At 50.5% G+C, this 26,056-nt stretch overlaps 1 protein-coding gene and 1 non-coding gene across 2 annotated transcripts in view; both read left to right on the top strand.

Moving 5' to 3' along the window:
- LOC144101385 (ribosomal L1 domain-containing protein 1-like) overlaps nucleotides 1-26,056 on the top strand; it is a 486,157-nt gene that overhangs the window by 54,567 nt on the left and 405,534 nt on the right. The window lies entirely within an intron of this gene.
- LOC144102871 (U1 spliceosomal RNA) lies at nucleotides 16,913-17,074 on the top strand. Its single transcript, XR_013308250.1, has one exon. It is a non-coding gene; the product is annotated as a U1 spliceosomal RNA (small nuclear RNA).

Here is a 26,056-nt window from a genome sequence, read left to right as displayed (position 1 = left end):
GCTCTCCTCTACTGATCCGAAGTGTCCAGGTTCGAACGCTCCTGCCGCGTTTCGATGGAGATGAAACACAAAGGCGCCCGTGTGCTGTACAATATCAGTGCACGTTAAAGAGCCACAGGTGGTCGAAATTATTCCGGAGCCCTCCACTACGGCGCCTCTTTCTTCCTTTCTTCTCTCAGTCCCTCCTTTATTCCTTCCCTTACGGCGCGGTTAAGGTGTCAGCCGAGATGTGAGACAGATACTGCGCCATTTCCTTTCCCTAAAAATCAATTTTCCAAATTTCTTACGTCGCCATGCGCGTGCTGTGAGCTATAAAGTTTGTTCGGGCATTGTTTGGGCATTGGTCTTAGCAGCGCAAGTTCCCTGTACGCGTTTCCCCATTGATGGAAAAATTGCGCCCATATTTCTGGGCTGTTTCATGAAGAAACGCTCCCAACCAAATTTCATCTAGCGGTGCGAGAGGCGATAGCAAGAGCAGGGACCGGTCAGCTTCCTTCCCGCCACTGCCCGGACCCGAGCCTGGCAAAGGAGGGGGGCAAGGTTCCGGTCATGGAAGAAGCCCAAGTGCCACGAGGAAAAAGGTGAGCTGGCCCAACGCGGGCTCCCAAAATGAGACTGCTCGAGAGAAGGAGCTACAAAGGCAGGTGCTGCAGCAAGCCGAAACTATCAAAAAGATGGAAGCTAGGATAGCAGAGATGGAACGCGCGCTTAAAACCGGCAGAGTAGACAGGGTACAGACGCCGTTGGCCCAAGCCCCACAGCAAGCGGCGCAGCGAACGCTTCTCACGTGGACGATAACACAGCTATGGAATTGGAGAAAGTGGAGAATCGGGGGACGGTCAAGAGGCCACCTCCGGCAGATGAGGGAGCTCGTGCAAAGAGAGTAGCAGAAACTTCGGCGGCGGACACGCCGCAGCCAGTATTTACAGTCACTTGTCTTAAGAGAGACATGCTTACCGTTGCGGAGAGAGTAGGAAAACTGGAAGAAAGACAGGATAGGCTGGATCGCCGGGTCGACAGGATAGAAGCTAGACTAGGCAACATTGAGGAGCGTCTTGACGCCTTCACCAATGACATGCGGAGTTTCCAGACCCAGGTAATGGACATGTTTAAACAGCTAAATGCTATGCTAGAGGTTAGATTGCCTCCCGTAGTCGGCCAAGAACCGATGTTAGTGAACCCACGGCTTCACCATGGCCCCTCGCCAACAAATTGAGGTTTGGCAGTGGAACTGCAGGGGCTTCCGTCGCAAGCGGGGGAACCTGCAGTTGCACATACAAAATCTGGATAGTAAGCCGGACATTATAGCTTTGCAGGAGGCTAGCGGCTCGGTGAAATTACCAGGATTTAAGACATTTACACCACCAGAGATTGATCGAGGGGGCGTATTGAGCGTCTTCACGGCCGTGTTAGTCCATCGCAACACCACAGTGATTCAGCATACCATAGGTAGCAGCAGGGAGGACTACGTCCTGCTGGAGATTTTGCCCAAAAGGAAGGACGATAAGAGTCTATTTGTTCTTAATGTATACTCTTCTCCAAAAGATAAGGGGGTGGGTCTGCCAGACCTTCTGATAAAGACGCAACGGCTAGCGGCTAGGTCTCAACTCATCGTGGTGGGAGATTTCAATGCGCCTCATCCGGAGTGGGGCTACATCCGAGCCAGCCCGAAGGGAAATAAGCTTTGGCAGGTTGCCCAGGACCTGCGATGGACGATCTTAAACAACCCGCTAGATCATACCAGGATAGGCAACAGCGTAAGCATAGACACCTCTCCAGACCTCACATTTGTGAATGGTATCAGGGATGCACAGTGGGTAAACACGGGACAGCCACTGGGAAGTGATCACTATATCCTTTCCACGATATTTAGTGCTGCTAAGCACAAAGACACGGTGAAAGGAACTCGAGTGACGGACTGGGACCGATTTCGGCAATACAGGAATGACATAGTGAACGGGGAAATCGAGGACTTAGGAGCATGGATTGACACGCTCAAGCAGGCCGTGAAGAGTACCACAGAAGAGGTTCCGACGGAGGGGGAGGGCTTTACGGCTGACTCTAGATTGTTACACATGTGGGAAGCACATGCGAGTCTCCTTCGGAGGTGGAGGAAACAAAGGCATAATGGTGTCCTCCGTAGGAAAATGGCCAAGCTAGAACGACAAATCGAAGCCTACACATTGGAGTTGCAGTGTCAACAGTGGGGGCAGATTTGTGACCGGATGAATGGGCAATTCGGATGCAAAAAAACATGGCAGTTGTTGAGGCACCTTTTAGACCCGGCCGCAACCAAATCTGCGCAAAAGGGGCAAATGGCTAGGCTAGTGCATCGGTATCAAGGCACGATTGGGGAATTCATACATGAACTCCGAAGTCGTTACATAAACAGAGAGGCGGCCGGTTGCTTGCCGGGTTACTCGGGAGAGGAAAACCTTGAATTGGATGCAGACTTTACGGTGGCGGAAGTGGAGTTTGCAATGGGCCAGCTTCGTACCACGTCAGCAGCGGGTCCGGACGGGGTTACTAATAAAATGCTGCGGAACCTGGATTTCAAGTCAGTGGGGGCACTCACGAATTTGATGAATAAATATTTGGCGGCCGGGGAGATTCCGCCAGAGTGGAAACATGCTAGGATTACATTTATTCCTAAACCAGGGAAGAAGCTCTGCATTGAGAATCTGCGTCCCATCTCGCTAACGTCGTGCTTGGCCAAATTGATGGAGCATGTGGTCTTGAACAGACTTCAGGGTTATGTAGAGGACAATGAGTTGATACCTGAAACAATGATTGGCTTCAGGGCTAATTTATCGACGCAGGACGTCATGTTACAGCTCAAAAAAGACGTGGTTGATCCTGGGTACGGCACGGGCACCAAGGCTATCTTGGGGCTCGACCTCACTAAGGCCTTTGACAATGTTACCCATGAGGCAATATTGAGGAACCTATCAGACATAGGACCGGGGGGTAGAACCTTCCGGTATATCAGATCGTTTCTGGAGGGTAGGACTGCGGAGATAGTAGTCGGAGAAATGAAATCGGATCCCTTCCCATTGGGGGGCAGGGGGACACCGCAAGGGTCGGTATTATCGCCCTTCCTATTTAATCTCGCCTTGATCAAGATACCACCCAGGCTGCAAGGGATATCGGGACTTAAACATACATTTTATGCGGATGACATTACTCTATGGGTAACAAGAGGCAGTGACGCACAGTTGGAAGAAACTCTACAACAGGCGGTGGATATTGTGGAGGAGCTAGCAGGGGAAGCAGGACTCTCGTGCTTTCAGCCCAAGTCCGAGCTTTTTGTTCTGAGGGATAAACCAAGAGGGATACATGCGAGGCACTATACGCCGCCACCACCTTTAGAGGTGAAAGTGGGGGGAGTACCGGTCGCTGAGGTCCAAACGATCAGGATCCTGGGTATGTATCTGCAGACTAACAGGAAGAATAGCGAGTCCTTGCAAAGGCTTAAAAATACGGTCAATGCTACCGTGCGGCTAATCAGGAGAATCGCCAATCGTAAGAGAGGCGTTAAGGAAAAAGACTTGTGTAAGCTAGTGCAGCTATTTGTGCTCAGTAGAATAGTGTATGCGACGCCTTATTTGAAGTTGGACGCGGCGGAAAAAGGAAAGGTGGAGGCTATGATTAGGCAGGCGTATAAAGCGACCCTTGGGTTGCCTCAAAATGCGTCTACCGAAAGGCTGCGGGGATTAGGGGTGCACAACACCCTAGAAGAACTACGGGAGGCGCACTTGGTGATGCAGCTCGGTAGGCTTTCAAAAACAAAAGCAGGAAGGGACATATTGAAAAGGATCGGCATTGGAGTTGACGTTCCAGCCGGTGACAGGAAAATTCAGATGAGGCGGGATATGCACAAGGGCTTGTACATAAAGCCTTTGCCCAAGAACATGCATCCAATACATCATGAGGACCGCAGGAAGGCAAGAGCCAACGCTTTACATGCTAAGTACGGGAAGTACAACGGGGCAGTCTATGTAGATGTCGCCGAGTATAAGGACAAGGATGCATTTGCAATTGCGGTGGTGGACGGGCGAGGACGCTTGATCGCCTCTGGATCAGTCAAAACCCGCTCCCCAGAAACTGCTGAGGAAGCGGCGATAGCACTAAACAGCCATCCGAAATTTGGCGAGGGGCAGAATATCTGTCACAGCGGCGCGGTTGCTGAATCGGGCCACGGAGCGAGGGATTACGGAGACGGAAATTGTCTGGGTACCTGCACACTCTGGGAACCCTGGGAACGAGACGACTCACATGAATGCTCGAGGTTTCGTCAGCCGAGTAGGTGAGCTGGACGTCCCGGGAAGGTCCACGAGAGATGGGCTGGTATCCTTTCATGACATTACTAATCATTTCAGACTTGAGCGGAGGATTTACCCACCCCCGGACAAGCAATTGGTGAAGGCGCAGGAATGCGTCTGGCGACGATTGCAGACTAGATGTTTCTTCAACCCATACGTATTGAGCAAAATCTACCCGGACATTCAGCCGGAGTGCAAATGGTGTCACGAATTGGCAACCTATGACCACATATTATGGAGCTGTAGCATAGCACCGCCAGCGGCGGACATTATGCGTGATCCTTCCCTCGAGCAGTGGGAGGCCGTGTTGGCCAGCTCAGACCCGGTCGTCCAGACCAGGGCCGTGGAGTGGGCCACCCAGGTCGCCGTCAGCCATGGGTTGATGGCCATCTGACACGGAATCGTCCACACATGCTCTCTGACGAAAATAAAGTTTTTCCATCCATCCATCCATCCCACAACAGGAGCTTGTAGCGCCCTCTCTTGGGCGTCGCCGTCCATCGTCACTACTCACGAGCCCTCCCGGCAGGCTCGGAGCTCCCGGCGCCCCCGGCCCCACCTTCAGCCTCGGCTTTCCCTTCGGCCTCGGCTCTCACGGCGCCGCCAGCTCTGCCGGCGTCTCCTGCCCACGAGGTGTCATCGGCCCTCCCGACAGCCTCGACACACACAGCGCCCACAGCCATCCTGGCGGTCTCGGCCCTCCCGGTGGCCTCGGCTCTCCCGGTTCTCATGGCCCTCTCGGCGGCCGTGGCACTCCAGGCAGCTCCGCCACTCCAGGCGCCTCCTATTGCCGCTACCTCGCCAGCGTCCTCCTACGTGCACGGCTCGGCGCCAAGGGCGCCACTCGTGCGGACGCCCGTCACGTTCAAGTCAATCGCTCCAAGGCTGTTTGTGAGCGTGTCCCAGCACCCCATGCAGTCCACCACAGCTACTCCCTACCTGGAATCTCGATGCGCCTCCCGTAGCCGCCCCTCTGGGTACCAGGCAGCTCAGCCCGGCGTCAGCTGCGCTACACACCTAGCTCCCTCTGCTGCACCTCTCATGCGTCGGTCAACAGCTGCTGCTCCTGAACCACCGGCACTTGGTGCATTTCGCAGGCCGACCCCGATGACCCATCTTCTTCACATTCCCCTCCGCGTCCCTCGACGCCCTCCGAAAGCTCGGCCTCAACGCCACAGCCAGAGTCGCCCTCCTGAGCCTCACCTTCAGACCCCGGCCGGCCTGCATGACTCTTGACTGATACCGACTAATCGTCTAGAAAGGAGGGGGGAGCCCTGTAGCGACCCACGCCTCCCGGACCAGCCCTGGAACGACTCCCAGCGCCGCCTGACCTAGCGCTCGAATGCCATCGCCGGCCCTCCGTCCGTTTCGACTTCCAGTCTAGGCGGGGGGCCCTGTAGCGCCCTCTTGGGCGGCGCCGACAACCCGGCTAGCGCGCGCCACCCTGCGAAGAGAATAAAGACGGCACCTGGTCGTGGCTCGTGCAGCCACGGCTGGGCAGTTAAGTTCTGGTGTCGGCTCGTAGCTGTGGTATCGTTTCCTTCGCTCCTGAGGCGTTAAGCCTACAAGCTCATCACGCACTATCTAACGCAATCAAATTTTTGCACGCTTATCGTCCCAGGACGACGAAACACGAGACAGCCTACTAAAGTTTCCAGCAGCGTCCTCGGTGTCGAAACGGAAGGGAAAGAAGGCCATACAGGAACGCGGGTGTGTAAAAAACGTGCAAGTGCTGTTCAAGCAAACGATAAGATGGGGGTTCTTGCAGAATTAAAAAAAGAAAAGCTTTTAAGGTTTACGGGTGTTTAACGTCCCAAAGCAACCCAGGCTATGACGGACGCTGTAGTAAAGGGTTCAGGAAATTTCGACCTCATGACGTTCTTCAACGAGCACCGACATGGCAAGCGGTTCGAAAATATGTACAAGCGTTCGGGGTGGGCGCCTGGACTGATCTGTGCGACAACGAAATGGAGAAGCGAAGGAAGAGAAAGAAAGATTGCGGAGTAATTTCGGGGTAATAATGTGCGGTCTGAGGGACCTGTGCGGGGCAGGCTTGGTGTGCCGCGGCTCAGTCTTCCGTGACGTTGCACACGGGACGAACGCGTTTTGAAGCTCTCATAAAGAAGTCGAAAGAAGCCGGCAGTTAAGTTTTTATGTAGTTAAGAACACCTAGAAATCTGGAATCGGGTCGCGCACGCGAAGGCTGCCTGCACCTCTGATTCATAGACAAAGCCTCGAATTAGATTCGAGGCAAGGAACGCTTAGAATTTCCGATGGCAGGGCAGAGAACCCTGCGATTGTTGAGTGAAGTAGTACGCTACAACCGCTGCAATGACGCCCAGAAGACACATTACCGGTCGCAAATTCCTGCTAGAGCTCCAGTCGGAAACATTGCCTCGTTAAAGCACCACCTGCCTTCCCTCGCTGTCTTCGGAGGTGCCATCGCATCGCATTATGCAAGCGGACCGTAGGCCTCACCTTATGATATATGACGTGTCGATCGCCGGGAAAACCACAGGGACTCCAAAATGCCGCCGATAAATTCCAGGGGTCCCGCACTGAGCCTCATCATGAACATTTGTCTGGGACGTGGACACCGCGCACAGTAATTCTTATGCACTAATGCTGCAGACGTGTCTTGCTCGGCGGAAGGCCACGTCACCACAGCCCATCACGCTCATGCACGCGCGCTTGTGTCTCTCCGCTCACTGGTCTCGTGCTCCCCCTTGCGTCGTCGTTCTCTTCTAAATTGGTCGCGAGACATCTGCTGGCTTTTTTTTCCGGTTTGTGAGGAAAGGAAATGGCGCAGCAACTCTCATCTCCCCTGGACAACAGAGCCGCGCCGTAAGGGAACAGATATGGAGGGAATGAAAGAAGAAAGAGGTGGCAGGTAGTGGAGGGCCCCGGATTAATTTCGACCACCTGTGTTCTTTAACTTGCGCTGGGTTCGCACAGAACACGGGAATTTTTTGCGTTTCGCCGGCAACGAAACCCGCCCGCCGCCCCTGGGTTCGAACTCGGGAACTCTGGCTCAGTACCCGAACGGGACACTCTAGCTTCGCCTTAAGTTAAGACACTATAGCGTAATATGTGTACCCCATATATGCAGGCCGTTCTCTATATTCTTAGATCCCGGGGAGTCTTCATACCCCTCCTGGCACAGTGGTGGAACGGTTAAGAGATAAGCCACCGCCTTGCTATCGTCTTTGTGCAACCCAAGTTGCTAATCATTCATTTAACTGTCGCCTGCCATACTGCACAGGTTGTGATAACATCGCGAGGTTACGTGATCAAGGTGTCCCACCTGCATTCTTTGTTGCTCTTTGTGCACCACTTGCCAGAGTCATGGTTGGGATTTTTCGCTGACAACGCAACGCCGGATTTTCTTTGTTTATGGTTTATGAGGGCTTGAACGCCCCAGTGGGAATGAGGACATGAGGGACACCGTAGTGAAGCGCTCGGGAAACTGTAACCACCAGGGGTTTAGCGTGCACTGACCGCGCACCACAGGGGTCTACAGATTCGCCTCCACCGAAATGCGACCGCCGTGGCCGGCACCGAACACGCGTTTTTTGGGTCAGTGGCGGAGCACCATAACCACAAAGCCACCGTGGTGGCTAGACACGCAAATGCCGAACGTCCGCACTTAGAGATGACACATTCAAACGAAGAACGCCATCATTCAGGCGCGCCTTTCTCATAGATCAGAATGTCTTCAAGCTTAATACCCGCCGCGGTTGCTCAGTGGTTAAGGCTTTCGGCTACTGATCTGAAGTACCCGGGTTCGAACGCGACCGCGGCGGCTGCGTTTCGATGGAGATGAGTCACAAAGGCGCCCGTGTGCTATGCAATGTCAGTGCACGGTAAAGATAAACAGGTGGTCGAAATTATTCCGGAGCCCTCCACTACGGCACCTCTTTCAACCTTTCTTCTCTCATTCCCTCCTTTACTCCTTACAGCGCGATTCAGGTGTCAGTCGAAACGTGATACAGATACTGCGCCATTTCCTTTCCCCAAAAACGAATTTTCCTAATTTTCCAAATTCTCACGCGGCGGCTGCGTTTTCATGGAGGAAAAGCGCTAAGGCGCCCGTGTGCTGTGCGATGTCAGTGCACGTTAAAGATCCCCAGGTGGTCGAAATTATTCCGGAGCCCTCCACTACGGCACCTCTCTCTCTTCCTTTCTTCTTTCACTCCCTCCTTTACCTTCCCTTACAGCGCGGTTCAGGTGTCCAAAGATATATGAGACAGATACTGCGCCATTTCCTTTCCCCCCAAACCAATTATTATTATTATTATTCTCACGCCAGGGCGCCCGTGTGCTGTGCGATGTCAGTGCACGTTAAAAACCCCCAGGTGGTCGAAATTATTTCGGAGCCCCCCACTAAGGCACCTCTCTTTTCCTTTCTTCTTTCACTCCCTCCTTTATCCCTTCGCTTAGGGGGCGGTTCAGGTGTCCGCCGATATATGACACAGATACTGCGCCATTTCCTTTCCCCAAAAACCAATTATTATTATTATTATTTCTCAACCCGACGTGGTGGCGCAGTGGTTAGGGCGCGCGGCTACTGATCCGGAGCTCCCGGGTTCGAACCCGACCGCGGCGGCTACTTTTCGATGGAGGAAAAACGCTAAGACGACCGTGTGCTGTGCGGTGTCAGTGCATGTTAAAGATAATATTAATCGGTTTTATGGGGAAAGGAAATGGCGCAGTATCTGTCTCATATATAGTTGGACACCTGAACCGCGCCGTAAGGGAAGGGATAAGGGAGGGAGTGAAAGGGGAAAGGAAGAAGGTGCCGTAGTGGAGGGCTCCGGAATAATTTCGACCACCTGGGGATCTTTAACGTGCACTGACATCGCACAGCACACGGGCGCCTTAGCGTTTTTCCTAGGTAAAAACGCAGCCGCCGCGGTCGAGCTGCAGATGCGCAGCCGCGGTGACCGGACCTGTGAACGTCATGTTGTGTGCGGGCGTCAACCATCACGATGCCATCGAGCCCGTGCCACCCGAGCGCCTGTGATGTACGCTTCTGTATGCTGATGTGGTGAACGATTGTGACGACAACGGAGACGGAGACCTCTATTACGGCCTCTCTTTCTGTCTTTCCTTTCGCTACAAACTTGGTCCCTGCGTTCAAGGCGTGTTTGACGTGTCCACTGATATGTGAGACAGTTACTGCGCCTTTCCTTTCCTCTAAATTCACAACGGATACGAATTATTGCCAATTCAGAGAGCAGCGTCACTGCAGCCTGTTTACGATTTCTTCGGGCGGCGGATGGGCCGTTTACCCGCCGCGGTGGCTCAGTGGTTAGGGCGCTCGACTACTGATCCGGAGTTCCCGGGTTCGAACCCGACCGCGGCGGCTGCGTTTTTATGGAGGAAAAACGCTAAGGCGCCCGTGTGCTGTGCTATGTCAGTGCACGTTAAAGATCCCCAGGTGGTCGAAATAATGCCGAAGCCCTCCACTACGGCACCTCTTCTTCCTTTCTTCTTTCACTCCCTCCTTTATCCCTTCCCTTACGGCGCGGTTCAGGTGTCCAACGATATATGAGACAGATACTGCGCCATTTCCTTTCTCCCCCCCAAAAAACAATTATTATTATTATGGGCTGTTTCTAGAGGCCTCTTGAGACTCCGAGTGATTTGTCTAGCGGGCAAGGCGTCGCGCCGAACGGTCGATGCGTTCCGTGGACTCCCTGGCTTCGCTGCTGTCGCGTTCCACTCTTAAAAGCGAAGCTTAAACGTCCTCCAATTTTTTTGTTGATTTTAGGAGAAAAAATAGTTTGTTGCGGTACATTAGACTTATGTGGGCTGCGCCGTTAAGATTCATTCCGGGCAGCTCAGAACAGACTGTCTTTCCTTCTAATACGTACCTTGGGGCCCGTGCCGATGACGACTAAGCGGCCTTGCCGCTGTGCGCGGGAAAGCCATCACCCCGACTGCGGCGAGATGCGCCGGGCCGGCACTGCGGTACAGAAACACAAAGCCTCCGTCGGCGCAGGACATGTCCCAGTCGAAAAATACAACAGAGCCGATCCCAGAATACAAAATGAAATCCCTGTCGTTCTGCCGTTACAACATATTTTTCTGTAGTACTGCTAAGTTATTTGTTGTTGCGGCAGAACTGACTCTGTCGTTACAACAGGAGACTTCTAGCATGATAAACAAAAACCTGTTGTTACGACAAGATTTTCTGCTATGGGGTTCTAAGATACTACAAGAAAATGTTTGACAGTAGTACTGCTATGTTTGTTGTGTCGACAGAACTGGCTTGGTCGTTACGATACGAAACTGCTAAAATACTACAAAAATTCCTGTTGTTGCGACAAGCATTTCTGTTATGATGTTCTAAGACACTGCAAGAAAAACTGTTACAACTGAAAAATTTCTGTCGTGATAAATAGGGCAGGTACCTGTGGTTTGTGAGTCGAAAGGCTAGCTGGAGACATTGTGGTTCATTCTTTGGCGAAAAATAGGTACCTCGCACCTTTTCTTTGCACCAGATGCGTATGCATTCAAACCTTTTCTCTTCCTGGTCTCAGCAAGATGAACGTAGGTAAATCTGAATGCAGCTAACCTCAGAGCATGAATCAGGTTATAAGCAATTTCACGGCATGCTGTCGGCACACACCTAAACCATTGTATGCAAAAACCCCGCCATCATGGACCGCGAAATGCGCATGCATACTAGGTACAGCCTTTGTCAAAAATACAGTCCACTGGGTGGCCATGTGGTTTAGCTTGTTGATCATCACCTGCTTTCCGAATCCCTCGATGGTGAGAACAACTCTTGTCGTCACTCGCGCACGGTTTAAGACTTGCATGGGTGCTGGAGGTTGTACCACTAGACTTTCACAGGAGCCCCTTCAGCTGCATATTTTTGACAAAGGCTGTATACCTTTGCAATCCCCCAGATGGGTTAGTTGTAGCATTCCCTTCTACAGTTTGATAACTGAAGACCATTCTCTTAGGGAAACGAAAAATAAAAATTCAGGGGGGCACTTTGTGGTCCTAAAGTGCGGTGAGGCAAAAGCCTTTAACGTGGTGTTGCTGCTTGTGTCACTGATGTGTGGTTAAGATGTTGATTAAGTACAAAATTATCATCAAAAGAGCTACAACTGGGGCTAGTTGGATCCCCTCAAGGACACAATTAGCCCCTCATTAAGGCGAAATCCTTTCATGGCTCATTCTTGTCCGTCCGTCCATGGAATCTGTCACACTATAGCTGTCAAGCAAATGACGTCAACTCGATAAGAAAAAAATCCTTGTGCATCTTAAGCGCTAAAAACACTGGAGAGCGTTTGGGAGGGATCCGTCTGATTCGACGCCTTTCCGCAAGCACTCTCCAGCGTCCTTACGCTGGACAAGGAGAACTACATATGCGTTGACAGGAACTAGCGAAGTCGTTAGCACGCTCGACTGCGGAACGGAAGGATGGCGGTTCGAATCCCATAGTGTATAACGATATCGTTTTCTTATTGAATTCGCGTCATTTGATTGACAGCTATAAGTGTGACAGATTTCGCGGACGGACGGACGGACGGACAACGATCAGACATTAAAGGCTTTCGCCTTAATAGAGGAGATAATTGTTACTTTGCGGCAATATTTAAACCCATTTCCTTGCAAACGAAAATTTATATCTACACTCCTACATACGCTCCGTAAAAACGATAGATTACTTTTGCGTGGTGCTGCTCGCCTGGTGCTGCTCGCAGCGACTGTAATCGCGAGAGACAGTATACGTTCCATGAACCAACAGTTCCGCTTACCTCTGGCAGCTGTCCACCGCGCCAACCATGCGGTCACGACGCTGCCAGTCTGGCTCTTGAAGGCTCGCCTGGCACCCACAGGACGAAGGCACTCCATACTGTGTAGGCCACCGCAGCCTTTCATTCCACGTAGCCAAGAAGTTGGTTGTCCTGCTTCAGAAGAAAGGGAACAGGGGAAGAACTGGTCCCAATCACCTGCACAGCTACTAAGAACGCTCGTTATGCCGATCATAATCGAGTACGTCCACGACGTGCACTGTAAAAGCGCGTTACTTGCAAGCGTTTCAACATGCAACACATGTGAGACACACCTTGGAAGCCTGCGTGGGCGAAAAATCTCTGGAGGCTTACCCGGAAACTCGGCAACTGCTGCAACCCCTCAGCGATGAGACACTTCACTTGCCAGTGGATCGCGAAAATAGACCTTCATATAGGTACCCTTCATATAGGTACACTTCTCCTTTTAACGGAACTGATCAAACTACAGCCTACGGCGTATTTAGAACATTCGACCACAGCGATAACTTGCAACATTCGGCAAGTTTCTTTAACCACAAGGATTTTTTCAATAGAACACTGTCGCTTACTGACTCGTTTGCACTCCCCACTTTGCTCATAAAAGGGGTTAGCGCGGCCATTGTGTTGCTTTAGGAAAAACCTTCTCTGTTAAGATGATTTTTCTGCAAGAAAAGTTATATAATTTGTTATTTTAAAATCAGAAGTTCTCAAATATAAACTATCAAATCTTAAAGTTTAAAATTTCAATTTCAAATTTGCCAAAGCATATTGCCGAAGTGCCTCCCCGCGTTACGTATTCGCTTTCATCGACTTTTCAGTGAAGGTCACAATAATAGCTCCCGCCATAAATAAAAATTAATGTTGATTAACTCATGTAATCCAGGACACACAAAGCGAAAGATGCCGGTGTTCAGTGTTCATTGGTGTTGGCGTTGACAATGTTCTACACGGCGATGGCTTTGAGCAAAGGAAGGAGGCACAACTGGCTCCCTGGATAGGCGGTCGCCTCATTCGTGCTTTGATACGTGTGGCGGTGGTGAGAGATATGGCCTGAATGCATTAGCGCTGACAGCGTTGTGGCTGACATGCGGCACTGCAGCTGTAGCTAGGTTGCAGCGTTCATTTGCTGATCAATCTCATGCAATCAACCATTAACTGCATGCCACCTCCCAGGGTGGCAGGGAGGGTGCACTGCCTATCCAGAGTGCGGAGCACAATCAAAGCAGGCTTTTGCAGTTGGACACCAACGCCACGGCACGTACATGAAAGCGAGATTGAGGTCTCCACTGACCCACGGAGCCGGTTGTGCGCCTTTACTTTCGTGAAAATGAATAGTCTTTGCAAAGTTAACGCCAAGGTACTCTATGAACACCGTCGGCTCACTTGTTTTGTTTGGTTTATGAGGAAAGGAAATGGCACTGTAACCATCTCACATATCTCGTTGTACACCCGAACCGCACCGTAAAGGAAGGGATAAAGAAGGGAGGTAATGAAGAAAGAGAAAACTGAAAATTGATAATAATTGGATTTGGGGGGAAAGGAAATGGCGCAGTATCTGTCTCATATATCGTTGAACACCTAAACCGCGCCGTATGGGAAGGGTAAAGGAGGGAGTAAAAGGAGAAAGGAAGGGAGAGGTGCCGTAGTGAAGGGCTCCGGAATAATTTCGACCGCCTGGGGATCTTTAATGTGCACTGACATCGCACAGAACACGGGCGCTTTAGCGTTTTTCTTCCATGAAGACGCAGCCGCCGCGGTCGGGTTCGTACCCGGCAACTCCGGATCAGTAGTCGAGCGCCCTAACCACTGAGCCACCGCGGCGGGGTAACTGAAAATTGGAAGTTAGATTTTGAGGAAAGGCGCGGCGCTGCGCAGCGGCGGAACACCTGTGGCTCGGTGCTACTAGTGGCGCATGCGCAGTAGTCACTAGGGAGCGAGAGAGAGAGAAATATGCGGGGGGGAGGCACGCGTTGGGACGTCATGTGCCTCTTCGAAGCACCGCTACGGCGCAATCGCAAGTTCGAGGCCAGTAAAGTTTAGCTTTTAAAAACCAACCAATCTCTTCCTGCCACCTCACCTCTTTCATTTCTCCATTCTGCCTGCTATCCTTTATTTCCGCTGCCCCAGTATCGATGGCAGATGCCGGGGCTAGCAAAAATCATATCATTCCTTTTTATTATCATTTTAATAAAACCACTACTACGAAACATTGTTAGTGCGCGAGCACTACCGCTGACAATCTAGAAAAAAACCCATTGACTGCCTGAAGCCAGCTGGACCAACAGAAATGAAATAAATATGGCCGCCTCCTGGGTTTTTAACCCGCGGTGGCGCAAACAGATAACTCCGTTAGGCGCTGCACAAGAGCAATACGCTATTGCAGCTGCCGATCACCTCCTCGCGTTAACCTCCACTCTGTTGCGCTCTCTAAAGTTCCATCCGCGAGCAGAAAATTGTTTTTTTGGGGGGGGGGGGGCGAGGGAAAGGAAATGGCGCCGTACCTGTCTCACATATCGGCGGACACCTGAACCGCGGCGTAAGGGAAGAGAGAAAGGAGGGAGTGAAATAAGAAAGGAAGAGGTACCGTAGTAGAGGGCTCCGGAATTATTTCGGGCACCTGGGGATCCCCAACATGCACTGACATTTCACAGCACACGCGTGCCTTACCATTTCGCCTCCATCAAAACACTGCCGTGTTCCACTACTACCTTTTCTCTTGCTCACCTCATGCTCCGGCTCACTTCTTTGTCTCCTCTTTGTAGACGGAGTGAGCGAATAAATTTGTTAAAAAAAGAAAGTGTGGGCCTAAACCCTCGAAGGGAGGGAGACAAAGCTCACTGGTCGAGTGGTAGACGAAAGAACGCCTATTAGTCGAAGACACCCATATATATATATACCATTTAGTCTCACGACACCTATATAAGCCAATTATAAAGTGCGCACCTAAAAAGACAAAACAATCCACTCTAGGGAATCATGAATGAAAACCATCTAAACCACACATAACGATTTGGTTGCAGTTGTTCTGTTGGCTTGACTATGTCTGTTGCCTTTTGGTGGAGGTGGTAGTGGTTTTATTAAAAATAATAGTAAAAAGGAAGGAAAAGATTTTTGCTAGCCCCGGCAGCTGCCATCGATACTGAAGCACCTGAGCTGGGGCAGCGGAAATAAAGGACAGCAGGCAGAATGGAGAAATGAAATGAAAGAGGTGAGGGGACAGGAATAGAGGACAGGGGGAGAAGTAATATGTACAAACTATTTACACAATCAGAAATGTGTCCAGGTTGTGCGCGTGATTAGTTCATTTTAGAGGAAATAAATCACACACGCGCACAGCACTGTGTAGGTTACAACTGGAGTGGGGCGTCCAGTTATTAATCGTTCAAGGTAGAACTCGCAGAGCGTTCGGTCACTGCGTGTAACTACCTGACGGAGAACAGACGGGACGTCAAGCCCGTGTGTTCGAGGAATGCACAGAGGCTCACCAAAGTTCGGTCACGAGTGCGCGCACTGCCCTGCGGCCACAATAGCGTCTTGATGGAGCCTGGTAGTATGCCCTGCGCCCTATAGGCCGCGAGCATATCGCGACGAGCATCGGCGAACGCGGCACAGTCAAGGAGCAGGTGTTCTAGTGTTTCCACTACACCGCATCCGTCACACACATCACCCGTCGCGATTCCGTGACGCACCCGTCGTTCCCCGTGCCACACGCAGCCAATGCGCGCACGGAGGATCATTGCACGTTGTGACCGTGTAAGTGCGCGACAGCCGGTGACACTGTCGATGCGCTCACATCCCGCGATGCGTGGGTCGGGGTGCTGCTTTCGGAGATGGTCGTGTATGGCCGCACGCACGTCTTCCAGCGCAAGGGGCAGATCGCTGGCTGGTTGTTGGTGTGCAGCGGTCGCGAGGTCGTCAGATTCCTCGTTTCCTCCGATGCCGCAGTGACCGCGGGCACCCACTGTGCACGCGCGGCACAACCTCTCTGCGCGAGGCGCTCGATGCGTGAGCGAATTTCCCGAACTAGTGGGGTACCGCAGTCGTTAGATTGCAGGCGGCTGAGGGCGGCGCGGGAGTCGCACAGCAGAGCACTCCTGGGCGGCGGAGGGCCGAGGGTGAGCATCAGGTCAGCCCGAGGCGGATCCCCATCAACTCCGCCGTGGTGGAGCAGCCCAGGAAGGCTGCGTGTTGCTGGCTGTGCAGTCGCTGGGCGGGGATGGTGGCGGCCGCAGCAAGGGAGCAGCTGTCGCGCGCCACTGAGCCGTCGTTTGGGGCCGCCCAAAAATTCCGGCATCCAACATATTTGTACGTAGTATCTACGCAGCAGACATAAAAGCGAAAACTGAAAAGTGTACAGCGTGCGTGCTGTTTGGGCCACAGTAGACAAGGGCTTTGGTATATTTCGGCCATATGTGGCGCTTCAAGGTGCGCTGGAGTCACAAATAGCACAAAAGATCGTGCTCGGTAGCCAACTGGACCACCGCAGCGGGTGTGCTCGTATTTCGCACGACAGCAGATCATCACGCAATGCGCCAGAGAATATGAATGCATCCCCTTTGCGCATTCCAACCCTGCGTTTCCTTGCGTGATATATATATAACAACTGTCCTTAATAGACGTGATTCCCCCAAATATGAATTACACGTTTCTGCGTATAGTTGCACTGTGTTCAGTAGATGGCTTTTCAGCGTAAGTATTTTTAGCTTGGTGTCAGAAATGGCACAACAAGCGCTTTCTTCACTGACGCAACATGGTGGGACGCCTAGCGTGGCGTGCGATAACCTGTGCTTTCGCCGTACACTTACCTGGTGTCGGGTCACCGGCGATCATGAAGGTCGGGGCCCCGTGCCGAGTCCTTCCATTGCACTTCGGTTGGCTGAAGCACGCCACTACCCCTAACTGGGGCAGATGGGACATGCAATTTTTGGTAGTGGGGCTTGGTGTCCGCGCCAGCCCCTGCCATTAACGAAATCAAAAGAGAGAATAAGCGCCATATAAACACGGTAGCATAACATTCTCGTCGCACCTAAGCCTGGCTGGCATTAGTGAAGTTAATCTATGAGTACACAGTCTAGCGGTAAGGCGCTGGTGCCTGTGCGGTTGACGTGTCTATTCTTCTGCTCTGCAGCGCAACCATTATCAGTGAAAATGAATACCTGCTTTAGAATACCCAACGCCCGAGAAAACATTCACGATAGCCGCGGTGACCGAAAAAGGCGAACTCATAGCAAACGCGACAGTACGCACCAACTCTTCAGAAATAGCCGAAGAAGCGGCAATCGCCTTGGCGTTGACAAACCCACGAGCAAAAGTGATTGTCGGCGATTCAAAAGCAGTCATCTTTAATTTCGACAAGGGCAGAATATCTTCCATCTCCTTGGGAATTCTCAGGAATTACCCGAAAGACAGGACAGACGTGGAATTGGTTTGGGTACCGGCTCACTCGTCAAACCCGGGGAACGAGGCAGCCCACGATAAAGCTCGAGAACCTATCGGCCGAGCTGTGGACGCTAACTCGGACGTCGAAATCACGAGAGATGGTCTTAATACTTACCATGAGATTACTCAGCATTATAGACTAGAAAGGCTAACCTTCCCTGCTCCGCATAAAAGCCTAAACAAAGAGCAGGAGGTACTGTGGAGACAACTTCAAACAAAAACTCTCCCTAATTCAGCTGTCCTAAGCCATGTGTACCCGGATAGATTTAAGCCAGAGTGCAGCAAATGCGGCGGCAAAGCTACCGTAGGCCACATCTGGGACTGTCCGAGAGATCCCCCACCAATATCGCTCAAGAGTCTCGCGCTCCTGGACCCGTAGGAGACATTGTTGCTCAGCTCCGACCTGGAAACCCAACTACAGGTGGTGACGAGAGCCGAAGAGGTCGCCGCCAGTCTCCAATGACGGCCACCTAACAAGATCAACAAACCCATTTATAACTCAAGCCGGTAATAAACGTTTTCCAATCCAAAAATTACGTGCGCAGTGCGATTTTAGTTCACGTTAAAGATCCCCATGCGGTAAAAATTATTCCGAGGCCCTCCACTTTGGCACCTCTTTCTTCCTTTCTTCTTTCACTCTCTCCTTTATCCCTTCCCTTACGGCGCGGTTCCGGTGTGCACCGAGGTATGTGAGACAGTTACTGCGCCATTTCCTTTCCTCGAAATCAATTTTCAATTTTACCTAGTGGAGGTGTCGTGATTGAAGGAAAAGGAGGAAACGAATGAGGCGGGGCACGAGAAGAACGAACAAAAATGGAACGCAGTGCCGACGCGGACATCCGAGGGAACAGAAGCTTCTCCCCGGTCGGTGCAGGAGGTTCTAAACACGGTGTCGTGGCCTTAGGCCTATCTCTACAGGAAGGCACCGGCTACGCTGCGGAGGAGTTTAGGCATTTTCCAGCGCTTCGTCCTGCCGTCAACTACCTTTGGCATTGGAGGCACAAGCCATCGCGGATAAAGGACACGTCACACAAGGTGAGAATCAAGATGATCTCTAGCCTCGGAATTCTTGCGTTCGCCATTGTACGTCCGCCTACAGTGGCAAACGCGGGAAGAATGGTTTTAGTGTTGAGCGTAGGAAAGTCTCTGTGGAGCGCTTTGCTTCGCGATTAGGCTGCTATTGATTATCCGTCTTTATATATTACGCATCAGCGTATACAACTCGTTCGGTCGAAAAGTCGGCGGTGTATAGTAGCCGGCACTGCGTTTCAGAAATAATGGGCGGCTGCGTAAAAAAAAAACGTATCACGGCATTTGTAGTTCCAGGGATTGATGATTTATGGGTGTGTGTGATAGGCGATGACGATTTCAGGAAGTGATTGTAATTGATGAATCAATGAATTTGAAACAAATTGAAAAAAGATGGGGTTCCAAGGTGTCGAACTGCTCAGAATGAGAAGCGAACGCTCGATGAAGCTAATTAAGAAAATTTAGAGTGTGTAATTGATGAATTTTGAGAAGCCTCCTAGAACCTCGGAGCAATTTGACCAACGGTCAAGGCGTCGCTCCGAACGGGCGATAGCGTGGTCTCTTGCTAGTGCTGTACACGCAGTCGCGTTCCACACTTAAGGTGAAGCCTAAGCTTCCTCCAATTTTAATCTTTATTACTTAGGTTGGTGACAAAAGTTCAGTGCAGTGTTAACGAATCTGTACTGTGATTTTCTGCCTGCGCATTTCATTGCAACCAAGGCGTGCAGTCTATAAAAGAATTGTGAGCCTAATTTCACCGGCTTACCACATTAATCAGCGAAAGATATTTTGCGTTTCACAGGGCGTCCGGTTGGGCGTCGATATGCTCACGTGCACACTCGGCGTCCTTATTTCCGCTTGCGGTCTCGGTTCGACCGCGTTCCCTGTAAATTTTTTGGACTCGAGGGCACGCTTGCTCGAAGCAAATGAGACCAGTTCCCAGTGGAACCTTTTTCGCATTCCAGACCCTTCCCTGGATATAAGTAAAGGGAACGCGCATTCTGCCGGTGGTTATTTCAACAGCGCTGTGACAAAAAGGACGGGAAGGTTGGAACGCGGTTGCCACGGCCGAGGCTGAAATAGCGTTGCTAGGCGGGCGGAGCGCAGGACGGGACTACAAAATGCTGTCGCCAACCAGACTCAAGTCTGATTCAGAGCCTTGTTCTGCATCATGGACTGTCCCTTTGAATCTTTCTCGGTATAGTTTAGCTCCCGCTTGCTGGAAGCAAATTAGTCAAGTCGGCAATCTAGCCTTAATCTCAGTGTTGACCATGCTGCTAGAAATTGTCATGCCCACTACTAGACGTTCGAAAGGGAAAGGCATAAAAAAATTCACTTTGCCGATGGATACCCCAACGGCGCCGTCAGAAGAAAACACGAACGCTTGCTGGAAACAAGGTTTTAGTCGGCCTTCGTGTTTCCGTCACGGCGCGGTTGAGGTGTCCCCCAGCAGTGTGCTTCTTTTCCTTCCTAAGATCCAGCAGATCATCATGGCTGCGAATAAGGCTGCACTGGGAATATTATTCGCACCCATCGCGGAGGCTTAGTGGTCAGCGCTCTCGGCTAAGTCGGACCACCCGGCCTCGAAACGCGCCTGCGGAGGCCCCGTTTCACTGTGCCCGTTAAAGAATCCAGTTGGTAGAAATTATTACGGAGGCCTCCCCTTCGGTACTTCACTCTTCCACTCCTACCTTCGTCCCTCCTCTCACAGCGCGGCTGAGGTGCTCAGAAAATTGAATCACAGAACCTTCCATCTCCTTAAGGCCAATTACCCTTGCAACGTGCTTGTATCAGTGATACAAGGAGGAATGCTGAAGCCACAAAGGGCGCGTCTTAGGTTGCAGTGAGCTATGAGGCTCGTGGCTTGCACATTTAGAGCGTGAATTCCACAAACGGCCTCTATAGGCGGCAATGATGTGCTGGTTAACGGTTTCATTGCTGATTCATGGTGGACTCAACTTGAGGCTACTAGCAGTCGCTGCAGATTTAGCGCTGATACGAACATAACCAGCCGCACACTTGTGCGACAATTAACGCGCTCACAATCTTTGCGCTAGTAATCGCCTATGTTTGGCAAGGCGGTCTTTCATTTTTGGCAAACCCTCCAACGTGTGCTGCCTGCAACGGTAGGGTTGCTGGAGTACGTGCCAACTGCCGCAGTCGCTTTAGTGTAGATGGTTGCGGTGCACGTTCTAAGCATGACTGCTCTCTGTAAACGCGTTTAGGAAGTCGCTCCACAACAGCCGGCGCAAACCTAACGCCTGCACCCAGCGTACTCTCCACCTCCGCTTTCCACCTTACGCATCCGCCTTTCTGTCCTCTTCCACTACCGTCTCATTTGCCTTTCATTGGTTTGCCTTGGTTATCGCACTATTTCCATCCTTCGCCGGGCTCTTCGCTTTGCTATAGGTCTGCCGGTTACGCCGACAACGACGGCGACGAGCCATAAGCCAGGAACAGGCACCGACTTCCAACTGGTAATCGCTTAAATCTGAGCCCAAATACGGCGCAGGCGTCCTCAGGCGGTGTTCGCCGAGACCATCGACGAGAGGACACCTCTCCACAACGAATAGCCTGCCGACGTCAGATTGCTTGACAGTCAGGTGGCGAGAAAGTTTTGATACCGCCAAGCTGCCTAGTATCCTGAGCGAAAACAGTTTAGTGTGTCCGCGCTCGCTGCGTTGCTGGCTCTCGTTTTCTCTGGCCCACGATAGTGCTTAACGCATGGCACCACTGATATCGGGAGCAGGAGGCAGCCCGCCGTGGTGGCTAAGTTGTTAGGGCGCTCGGCTACTGGTCTGTAGTTCCCGGGTTCGAAGCCGACCGCGGCGGCTGCATTTTTAGGGAGGCAAAACACTAAGGCGAACATGTGCTGTGCGATGTCAGTGCACCTTAAAGATCCCCAGAGGGTCGAAATTATTGAGGAGCACTCCACAATGGCAGCTGTTTCTTCAGACCCTCCTTTATGCCTTCCCTGACGACGCGGGTCAGGTTTCCGCCGAGATGTGAGACAGATACTGCGCCATTTCCTTTCTCCAACAACCAATTTTCATTTTTTGAGGAAAGGAATTCACGCAGTAACTGTCTCACGTATCTCGGTGGACACCCGAACCGTATTACCAGGAACTAAGCCGAAGCGGGCATCAATTATAACAATATTCCTGATTAGGAAGATAGTTAAATTAAAATTCGGTAACTACCTTCTTAACTCAGACTGCTGCGTTGTACGCAAGCTGAGTTCAAAGCCACAGACCAGAAAATCTGCAAATCGAAAATTCGTTTTTGAGGAAATGAAATGGGGCAATAGGTACCACGTATCTCGGTGGACACCCGAACCGCCCCGTAAAGAAGAGATAAAGGAGAAGAAATGAGGAGAATGAGGAAGAAAGAGGTGCCGTAATGGAGGTCTCCGGATTAATTTTGACAACGTGGGGATCTTTAACCTGAACTGACATCGCACAGCAAACTGGTGCCATTTTGCGTTTCACCTCCATCGAAACGCGGGCGCCGCGGACGAGTTCGAACACTGGTACTCCGGCACAGTAGATGAGCGCCACAACCACTGAGTCACCGCGGCGGGATATTAAAGAACTTTTTTTCTTCTTTTCAAGAACTGATATGCGTCATCCTGTCTATGTCGTCGAACTGCGTTGGCACAAACAATAGGACTCTGCTAATTAAAAACGTAATTCGTGAACGTTGCTATTATCTTATTCTTTTTGATGATTTTAAAAGAAACTGACTTCCACTGTGACTTGGTCTGTTCTAAAAGAAAAGATTTTGTCTCTATTTCAGTGTCCCTATATTTATTTTCTTTTATTACAGAAATGCCCGCTATTTCTTCATTCCTGCGATTTGCATTAGGGCTTGCAGCTGGCTCGCTATCGTCGTTGTACCGGTAGAGAAGGAGCGCTTTATTGTTCTAAACAGATATTCTACTGAGGCAGGAATGGTTGTCTAAAGAGCAATTCCCGCCGGAGTTTTGTTTTTATCGTGCAGATGCTCCATTGTATATGGTACCTCACCGCCAGGCCGGAATTTTTGTGCCTCACTTCTGAATTTCATTTGCGAGTTTATAGCTAAATTTTGCAGTGAGTTACGCTAATTCTTTCAGTGCTATTATGCAGAACAAAATCTCAATAGTGCGGGAACTTCAACGCCTATTGGATGCAGTGATAATCGAATGGCTTTTTTTCCGTTACGATCATATCAGTATGATATAACACGGTTGGCAAAAACAGCCCATTGCCCGCAGGCTGCTCTTTTACTTTTCTAATCAATCAAACCAGTGAGTGAGATAAACATGCTACGAATTTCATCCTAACAAGGCAGAGGCATCCGTATGCTTGGAGTGTTATTTCACTTTTGGGTTCGAACCGGACCGCGGCGGCCGCGTTTCGATGGAGGCGAAACGCACTGGCGCCCGTGGGTTGTGCGATGTCACTGCACGTTGAAGATCCCCAGGTGGTCGAAATTATTCCGGAGCCCTCCACTACGGCACCTCTTTCCTTTAATCTCTCAGTCCCTCCTTTATTTCTTCCACTGTGGCGCGGTTCAGGTCTCCGCCGAGATGCGAGACATATACTGCGCCATTTCCTTTCCCAAAAAACAATTTTCAGTTTTCGTTATAACGAAAACTGAAAATTGTTTTTAGCTTATACAGCAATGACCTCTCACAGAGCTGTTTGGGTGAATGGATGTCACGTGCTCTGTCATTCCTCGGCGTCCTGACATGACCACCATAATCCGCGCACCAGTGCGCCACAGAACACCGCGTCCAACCAACTCGGACCGCCGCAGATGCGAACATGCGGTTGGTGCATGCAATATTACGTGGCGGACGTGGTACAACTTGTTGAATAACCATCTGCGTCCACTCCATGTGTTCTCGCTGTTATAAACATATCTTGAAACGCGTCTACGAAATGCACTTGCTGCTGTTCCACTGCATTAGCTGGTTTGTAAGGGCCCAACGCCGGCGCTTTATTCCCGTTGTCCGAATACGCTATTCTACTGCTGATCCCGAAAGTAGTTGCAGTCTAACCCATGATTGCATCGCTGTGCGGTGTGAGCCCTTTGTTTAAACTTACGTTTGAAACTTCCTTCTCGCTTTGCAGGACCAGCACACATTTGGATGTGGTACTGTACAATCAACCCCCTGTGTATTTGAGACCTTGGCCTTAAACTTCGTGGGTAAGTTTTTCAGGATGTCTCGCAGGGAATTCATCTAGGTAGCATAACTAAAAACGGATATCGGGGACGAGTGTGATCATTGTTCGGAGCCTTCTGCAGCATACTAAGCTCTACATCACCTGCACTCACGTGCGCATTGGTCGTAAAACAATTACCCGCTCGACTACTGATCCGGAGTTCCCGGGTTCGAACCCGACCGCGGCGGCTGCGTTTTCATGGAGGAGGGACGCTAAGGCGCCCGTGTGTTGTGCGTTGTCAGTGCAAGTTGAAGATCCCCAGGTGGTCGAAATTTTTCCGGAGCCTTCCACTACGGCACCTCTTTCTTCCTTCCTTCTCTCAGTCCCTCTTTTATCCCTTCCCTTACGGCGCGGTTCAGGTGTTCCACTATATATGAGACAGATACTGCGCCATTTCGTTTCCCCAAAAACCAATTACTACTATTACAGACATGACTCACTATTTAAATGCTTGCAAACACCTGCCACTTTCCAGCCCCTCGCTTAATGTCTTATTGAAAGCAACCATACTGCTGTAGCACGGTGCTTCAAGTCGTCGGTCACTGGTGACTCTAATGCAGATTGTTTTCTGTTGTGTACGATAAATTCAACTGCTGAAGTATATCAATGGCGCTTGTGGGATTCATGAGCAATTGCATCGGGGCTACGGCGTGCGCTGTTCCACAAAGTATTCGTACGTTCCTGTAGAATCACGGAAGTCGTTAACCAGCTGGAACGCTGCACCACCCTGTTACTGAACGCGCTCATGGGAGCCATGTTTTCACGGTGTTAGCCGCTCCTTTACTACTTTTGAAATCCTGGGCCATTTAGAGACATTTCAAGGAGCCGTGATGGAGCAGAGGTAGAGCATCTACCTAGCGTTCAAGACACCCGTCGTTCGCATGAAGGTGCCATTGAAATTCTGCACGGAGGAAAAAACGTCGAAATGTAACTGTTTAACCAGTCAAAGGGTGTGCACTGATCTCGATGACCATTACCGACAATGAACCTCGATCCATACTAGGTGGGAAAATTGTTGCCACGAGATTGTACGGCACCGCCTCCACCTAAATAACTTGACTAATTAACTGACGGGCCGAAGTCCTCAATGGCTGCGGAATAGTTTACCAAGTCTGAGGTCGGAGGTGTAACTCATTGGAGAGTGCTAAGCATCTGTGGATTCGGGCAGGTCTCCACTGAAAACTTTACCTGGCAACGATTAGCACTCGCACCCAGCTCAGACTAGCCTAGCAGTAGTATTCGAGAAACTAGCGGGTATTAAATGGGATGTAATAGTGGTGTGGCAGGTTAAAACGATAAAATAACTCTTCTTAAATTCAGGCAAATACTAGCTTCATACTTGCAATCCTAATGTGGGTAAATGCAGCCTTTCCATTTTATTTTGATGTTGTCATTCTATGTTTCACCATGCGTTAGCAGGTTGACCTCCGAAGAAAACAAAAATTTTAAGTGTTTTTCTTTTTTAGCTACAGTGTAACACTCAACTGATTCAGGTTTCCGGGTAAAGGGCCTACGGAAGTACATATTTTAAGCCGGTTGTAATGGAATATCTCACTTGAAAGTAGGAAAGTGTGGCATAGTAGTGTTCGCGGTTCATTCAGTCCTCACTGTATCTGTGCAAATGCGACTGGCCTGTGTTTCCTTATAATTATATATGTAGCTAAAGGTTTATGAATCGCCGCACTATCAAGAAAAAAGTTCTGTTTAAATACAAAGAAAAGGGGCTGTCTGCTCAAGTTTCGTAAGCGATCGAATCAAAATTCCCTTGCGCTTTTACGCGATAGCGTATATAGCGCGTTCGGTCGAGAAGCCGTCGGCGTAGTAGTAGTCGTCACCGCGTGTCGGAAAGAATCGGGGGCTGCTTAAAATAATTGTTTCATGGTAATTTGTGGTTATAGTGATTTATGATTGATTGGAGCGTGATAGGCGATTAGTAGTTAATGAAATCATTGTAAATAATTGATAAACTAAAGAAATCAAAATGTTGTAAATTTTTAGTTCAGAGGCGTCAAAATGCTCATAATGAAACGCAGATGATTTTATTACGCAAATTAAGAAAATTTAGTCCGTGCAATTGGAAAATTGATTGAAACAATTAAAAAATGAACAATGCATTCAAAGGTGTCAAACAGCTCATAAAGGAAAGCCAATGTTTGCTGATGCTAAGTATCGGTGTATATCGTCGTCCTAATAAAAGAATGTTGTAAAAAAATTGTAAAGAGTAGCATCAGCAGCATCGGATGACGAACCAAACGGCGTGCGC

Source organism: Amblyomma americanum, chromosome 8 (genome assembly GCF_052857255.1).
Source record: "Amblyomma americanum isolate KBUSLIRL-KWMA chromosome 8, ASM5285725v1, whole genome shotgun sequence".
Classification (NCBI taxonomy): Eukaryota; Metazoa; Arthropoda; class Arachnida; order Ixodida; family Ixodidae; genus Amblyomma; species Amblyomma americanum.
Note: the sequence above shows the minus strand (reverse complement) of the source record. Positions and strands in the feature narration are given on the sequence as shown.